Genomic DNA, 6,544 nt, shown 5'->3' with positions numbered 1-6,544 from the left:
TCCTCCTCTTCCTCCACCTCTTCCTCCATCTACTCCTCTTCCACCTCCTCCTCCTCCACATCCTCCTCCTCTGTCAACACGTGGATGTGGGGGAGAGAGAGTCTCTGCAGGTTACGCATTTGACCCAGGTAAAGAGCAAACGTTCCCAGGGTGGGCAGGTCCCACGTGTAGTTCAGCCTGAGCATCTGAGAGAGGAACTGGGAAAAGAATTGCTGCTCCTCCTGCTTTCTGTCCCAATCCTCTTCCTCCTCCGTCTCCTGCTGCAGCACAGGTGTAGCAACCCTTCCCTCTGCTGGGCCCATTGGATGATGAACTTGAGAAACTCATCCCCATTCCTTTCATTGAAGTTAAGGTCTAGGAACACCTCCAAGGGAGCCAAGGGGTGCTCAGTGTTGGGGCTGGAGCTGTGAGCAATTACTGGTCCCGCAGGTGAGCAATTCCGGGTGCTGTCTCCACACCACATTCTCCAGAAGTTGGTACCCGTGTTCCTTAAATCCAGCACCCGCAGTTTCCACCTCCTGGGGCGAACCTCCTGAGCAAGCAGAACATCCAGCCCATCCAACACGGCTTTTAAGACTTGGTCCAGTGACAGCTGTGACAGGCAGCCCAGAGGGAGGACAGTGAAGGGCCAGGCATGCACCATCGCCTTCAGGGGCTCCCGAATTCTCCTACGGTAGGCCTGAATGAACAGCAGCGGGAAGAGCTCAGCGGACAGGTACTCCAGAGCTGTGATGATTGAGGCCTGGTCCCTCAGCAGGCTCTCTCCTGCCAGCTGCAGGAGTGTGGGTGGGGTCCGGATACTCATATTCAAGGTGCTCAGAAAGGAATCCTTCAGAAACATCTGCTGTGACCCGGTTGGCTGGGGCTCAGATCTCAGACCTGGTGGAGAGCCACCACACTGATTGCAGTGCTGGAGGACTCTGAGTCTCTCCTCTGGTGCCTGAGGTTTTTATACACCTTCCCAAATGCTAACATCCAATCAGAAACCCCAGTCCCCATCCCTTAATCTTATTGGGATTATTTCCTCTCTCCAGATTAATGTATTGAGAGAAAGTTAGGGAGGGGCAAGGTTGAGGCCTGACTCATAGATTCCTTCCACAGACACTGACTGAGGTTGACTGATGGTTCCCAGCTGTCATCCTCAGTTTGAGACAGTGAAGGTGTAATAGTTTCCTGTTGTTAAATAGGAAAAAAACAAAATCTGAGAGCATGGTGGCTGGGGTCTTTGGCCACATTAGACTAATCCAAATGTATCCACAGTTAAAACAGCCAAGGCCCACAGATGACACCATTTGGTGTCATCAATAAAGAAAATAATTGAAATGTGTCCATGCTTCAAGTGAGGTTTTATGTCAGTTGACATAGCAGATCATGAGCTCCACAAGGATCAAGGGGTGGGAAATTGAGCATGTGAGTGGCCCTGTAGACCCCAAGGCTTCTCTGAGGGACCCCAGATAAGAATCACCATGAGAAGCAGGGTCAGGGCTGGGCAGGGTCGGGGTGGACCCTCCTAATGGAACCCTATGAATGACCCATGGCCACGTAAACCATGGGTATTTTTTTCTTGGGAAGACGAGGGAAAGACTCTTCTCTGGGTTAATTTAGGATTTAAAATGAGACAAGCTGGAGGGGAGACAGTGACATCCTAGAGGGCAAAGGGAGAGATTGCATCCTCGGTCCCTCCCAGGAGGAAAGGGTGGTTCTCCACTGGGAAAGATGGGATTAGCCCAGCAACTGGGTGGAGAAGATTAAATCTAAGAATGTGATTAGACGGAAAGAAGCCAGACCTGGGAGTCAGACATTTTCAAGCCTGAAAAGCACTGAAGGCAGATGCATGGGCTCTTTGAAAGAGAGAATCTTAAAAGCAGCAAGAGAAAAACAGTCAGTTACCTACAAGGGAGTGCCCATACGACTGTCAGCTGATTTCTCCACAGAAATATGCAGGCCAGAAGGGAATGGCAAGAAATATTCAAAGTGATGAATAGCAAGGACCTACAACCAAGATTACTCTACCCAGCCCAAAGCTATCAGTTAGAATTGAAGGTCAGGTAAAGAGCTTCACAGATAAGAAAAAGCTAAAGGAGTTCATCACCACCAAACCAGTATTATATGAAATGCTGAAGGGTATTCTTTAAGAAGAAGAAAAAGGTAAAGATAAAAAACATATATGAACAACAAAGTGACAACAAATACATATCTATCAACAAGTGAATCTAAAAATCAAATGAATAAAAAATCTGATGAACAGAATGAACTGGTGAATGGAATAGAATCAGGGGCATGGAAATGGAGCAGACTGAAGATTCTCAGAGGGAAGGAGGTGTGGGAGATGTGGGAAGAGATTAGACAAAGAGCTTATATGCATGTGTGCATTACTTATGGACACAGACAATAGGGTGGCGAGGGTTGGGGTGGGAACCAGGTGGAGGGGAGCTATGGGGAGAAAAATGAAGGACATCTGTAATAATCTCAACAATAAAGATTAATTTTTAAAAAATGAACATAGCTAGAGACCCAATCAAGTTCCCAAAAAATTACATTTCAAGGAATGATTTACATGCATTGATTTGCTTTATTGATCATTTCTGGCAATTAGGAACCCATCAGGCAAGGCTTAAAATTGCTTCTAGTCCTGGACAGTGTGCTCGGTGGTTAGAGCATTGGCCCTGGGACCCAAGGGTCTCAGGTTTGATTCCCAGTCAAGGGCATGTACCTGGATTGCTGGTTCCATCTCCACTGATGTTCCACTTCTCCAGGTTCTGATCCTGTCTCTGAGAAATGGAGCACCAACTCGAGGCCAACACCTTCCCAACCCCCGGCCCTCCCTCTCCCTCAGCCTACTGCTGGCGTTTCCGCTGGCGTTCCTTCTTCATGAATCTTCTGCGTCACTCATCTCTTTCTGACACACCTGTCGCATTTTCCATCTTCTTTCCCAGCACCCTCTCAACCCCTGCACATTATCTTCAACTCTCCAAAGCTCCCACATGTCATTGGCCTATAAGACCTGAATTCCAGTGGTGATAATGGCAATGATGCTGAGCTAACATTTTCTTCACTTCCATGCTGTTACCTTGAATCCTCACAATCCACTGCAGTGTCTACTACCTATTATTAACCTTTTACAGAACAGAAAGCCAGAGCTCAGAGAGGTCAAATAATTTTGCCGAATTTGTACAATTAATCAATATTTTACAAAGATATTCTAATAATGCTGAATCTGAAAATTAAATTGATTAGGACCAATCACTCAAAATCACTTCTATATGCTAAAAAGTTCATGAGTAAAACGATACAATGCCAAAGATTTGCTTACAGGAAGGCTGGCGCTCACTGTACTGCTTGCTCTGCTTTTGTGTATACCGTGGGGCCTTGACTTACGAGTGTCCCGACTAATGAGTTTTTTGAGATACCAGCTGCCTCTCGGCCGATTTTTTGCATTGAGTTGATAGAGTAATTTGAGTTAACAAGCTCCTTAACGAGCTCGGTCTTGGAACGAATTAAACTCGTAAGTCAAGGCCCCACTGTACTTGAAACTTGCCAAATAACAATGTGGAGGTTTTAACTCATTTTAAATACAATTACAAACAACCGACCTACGCCTACTGAACAGGAGAGCCATTCAGAGCTTGCAGATAATTTCAAAATGTTCCATTATGCGTTCAGACTTAAAAACACCCAATATGGGGATTTGGGAACACACGTGAGCTTTAGACAAAATGTCTCATCTTTGTCAAACAAGTTTTGTTTTGTTCCGACCTTTGCAATATGCACTGCACACTTGTCACCGCGGCAGGAACAATTACCCAGGCCCTGTGTCCAACCGCACTCTGCTACCTTTTAATTAACCCGCGCAGCCTCTCTTACTTAACCTCGTTTGAGAAGTGACAGCCACGTGGGCCTCTGAATAATGCCTGTCAGTGTTCCTTTAGCCGCGGGTCTATTCGATCAGAACAATAGTCAGGTGCATGGTCCAGCCTCCACCCTTGTCACAAGTGTGAGTGTCCCAACCACTGTGCGGAGCTGTCTCGTGTGTGAGCAGCTTGGCCAGCGTGTCCTCTGCCCCGTGTCTCCTGCACAAGCTCCCACAGCTCTGCCTGAAACTTTTCCCACTCACACGCCGGGTGTGACGAGGGCACTGGCCACTCCCATGTCAGCAAAGGGCTTAGGTGAAAGGGCCACATTTCTGGGCGGAAGTTCATCAGTATATCATCAAATCTCTAAAAATGTGCATGCCCAGCTGTCAGATCTAGGATATTATCCTAAAAAAGTAATTAGGCAGATGCACCAAGATGTATGCACAAGGATATTCAAGGCAGTGGGTTATTTTTTAAATAATATTAAGTCATTAGAGTCTAACTGCCCAAGATCATGAGATTAGCTCAATGAAATGATCTGCAGACACTAAGAAGGTTGATGTAATACTTTTTATGATAAATGGAGAGGTTCCATTACATCCAGTTAGCAATCAGCAGGTTACCCAGAAATGTGCTTAGTATAAATATGTACATAGTCTAGCAGGTAAAAAGTTCTGGACTGATAAACACTGAGGTTTCCTTCAAGTGTTTTTTTCCCTCTCTGTATTTTCATGTATTTCTACAATGAACATAAGAAATAAAAATTGCCAGAAGCCCGTCCATCCTTGCTGCTTGACACAGTCGCTGCAGGGAAGAAACAGCGGCACAGCATATGTTTCAAGGGACCTGGCGTATATGGCATACTGTTCTTAATATGTTTGCTCCCCTTAGCGCTATGTGTTTTAACCAACGTCACCTCTCTGAGAAAGGTTGTTTCCCCAGGTAGGGATTTTTCCCTGAAGTTAGGGAGGGAATAAAACCCCTTAACTAAGTGCCAGGCAGGTAGTTAATCACTTTAACTACGAACAATCACGCTTAAGCTACATAATCTTTACTCCCTGGAATGGAGATAAGAAACACCCTAAGTGCCGAAACCGGTTTGGCTCAGTGGATAGAGTGTCGGCCTGCGGACTGAAGGGTCTCAGGGTCGATTCCGGCCAAGAGCATGTACCTTGGTTGCGGGCACATCCCCAGTCAGGGATATGCAAGAGGCAGCTGATCGATGTTTCTAGCAGCTGATCGATGTTTCTAGCTCTCTATCCCTCTCCCTTCCTCTCTGTAAAAAATCAATAAAATATATTTTTTTTAAAAAAGAAACGCCCTAACCTTTGGAATAGAAATTGACAGGATTAAAAACAACTAGTATAAATACAGATGTAACAAGACAATAAAAAACAGAACTTGGCTGGAGATCCTGACCAGAACTTGGCTAGAGATCCTGGCTAGGCTGTTGATCAACTGAACTCTGTCTCTGTGTCCTTCCTTCTTCGCCGACTCCGTCCATACCTTTGGGACCCCTGGACCTGCTGGGGTTGGACCCCAACAAAAAATAAAAAAGTAACAGATAAAACCTACTGTGTCTAAATGTGTTTTAAGCGCTCAGATACAAGACAAAGGCATAACCTGGCGGAGATGTGGAAACCCTGGGGGCACTGTTTCTATAAAGAGAACCTCTGGGTATTAACTATGGAGCAGAAGTGATGGGCAAGGTCAAGGGGAGGAGCAGAGAGGGGGGAGAGGAGTCACCCGTGATTGGAAACAACATCCCAAGTGCAGGCTGGGAGCTCTGAGTGACACACGCCTCCAAACCAGTGAGACACCAGAGCTTCTGGAACTTCTATAACTGCCGACCCTTACAGCAAGCCCTCAAGATAGGTCTTTGCAAAGGGTGGTCTGGGGTCCCACTCCTTGCCCACGGTTCTAGCTGGTGGACTCGAGCTGAGATTGGAACCAGATGTGCCCACTCCCCTATGCACGAGGCTCTCATAACTAAGAGAAGAGGGAGCCAGGCAGCTCAGCTCTGAGAGAGGCACCGTCACATGATGCTGATGAGACGGCCCCTCGCGGGGCAGGGTAGCACCCCCTGAAGAATGGGTCTCGCAGCTGGTGGTGGCAGCAGTGAGGGGCTCTTCAGGAACAGAAATGAGCCCCTGTGGCTGTCAATTATTCAGGCGAGATGCTTACAGTGAGCGGCTTAGCTCCAGGCCAATAGTAACTTCCATCCCTGTTACTATCAGAGTAATTGCATTTTGCTGCTTTTTCTAAATACACTGCAGGTCAGGAATCTGTAATTCCATAGTCATACAGTAGCAGGGTCTGCAGCGGCGTCACCCGGGCTCCGCCACAGAACAAAACAAACATCGGGTCTGTTTTTAGTGTGATAAATAGAGCACTAATAATAAGTAATAAGGATATTGTTTTTAAGCTGAAAATGTCTAAATTGAAAAATTCTTCAGATAACAAAAAAAATCAAGGCAGACAAAGAGGATTGCACAAACATGGGTAAATGTGCATTTTAAATGAGGAATCTATGGGATATATAGAAAATACCATTACAAAAACTGTCATTTCAAGGTTAAGCAACCATAACATATATAAATATTGTATATGCCAGTATGTTCATGTACAAAAAATAAGATGGGCTTAAAGGGAGTTAGTATTATCTGACAAATTTCAAATACTAAAGTACT

The sequence above is a fragment of the Myotis davidii genome, unplaced genomic scaffold (assembly GCF_000327345.1).
Source record: "Myotis davidii unplaced genomic scaffold, ASM32734v1 scaffold821, whole genome shotgun sequence".
NCBI classification, from domain to species: domain Eukaryota; kingdom Metazoa; phylum Chordata; class Mammalia; order Chiroptera; family Vespertilionidae; genus Myotis; species Myotis davidii.
The sequence above is the reverse complement of the archived record's forward strand: the minus strand, read 5'-3'. Positions refer to the sequence as shown.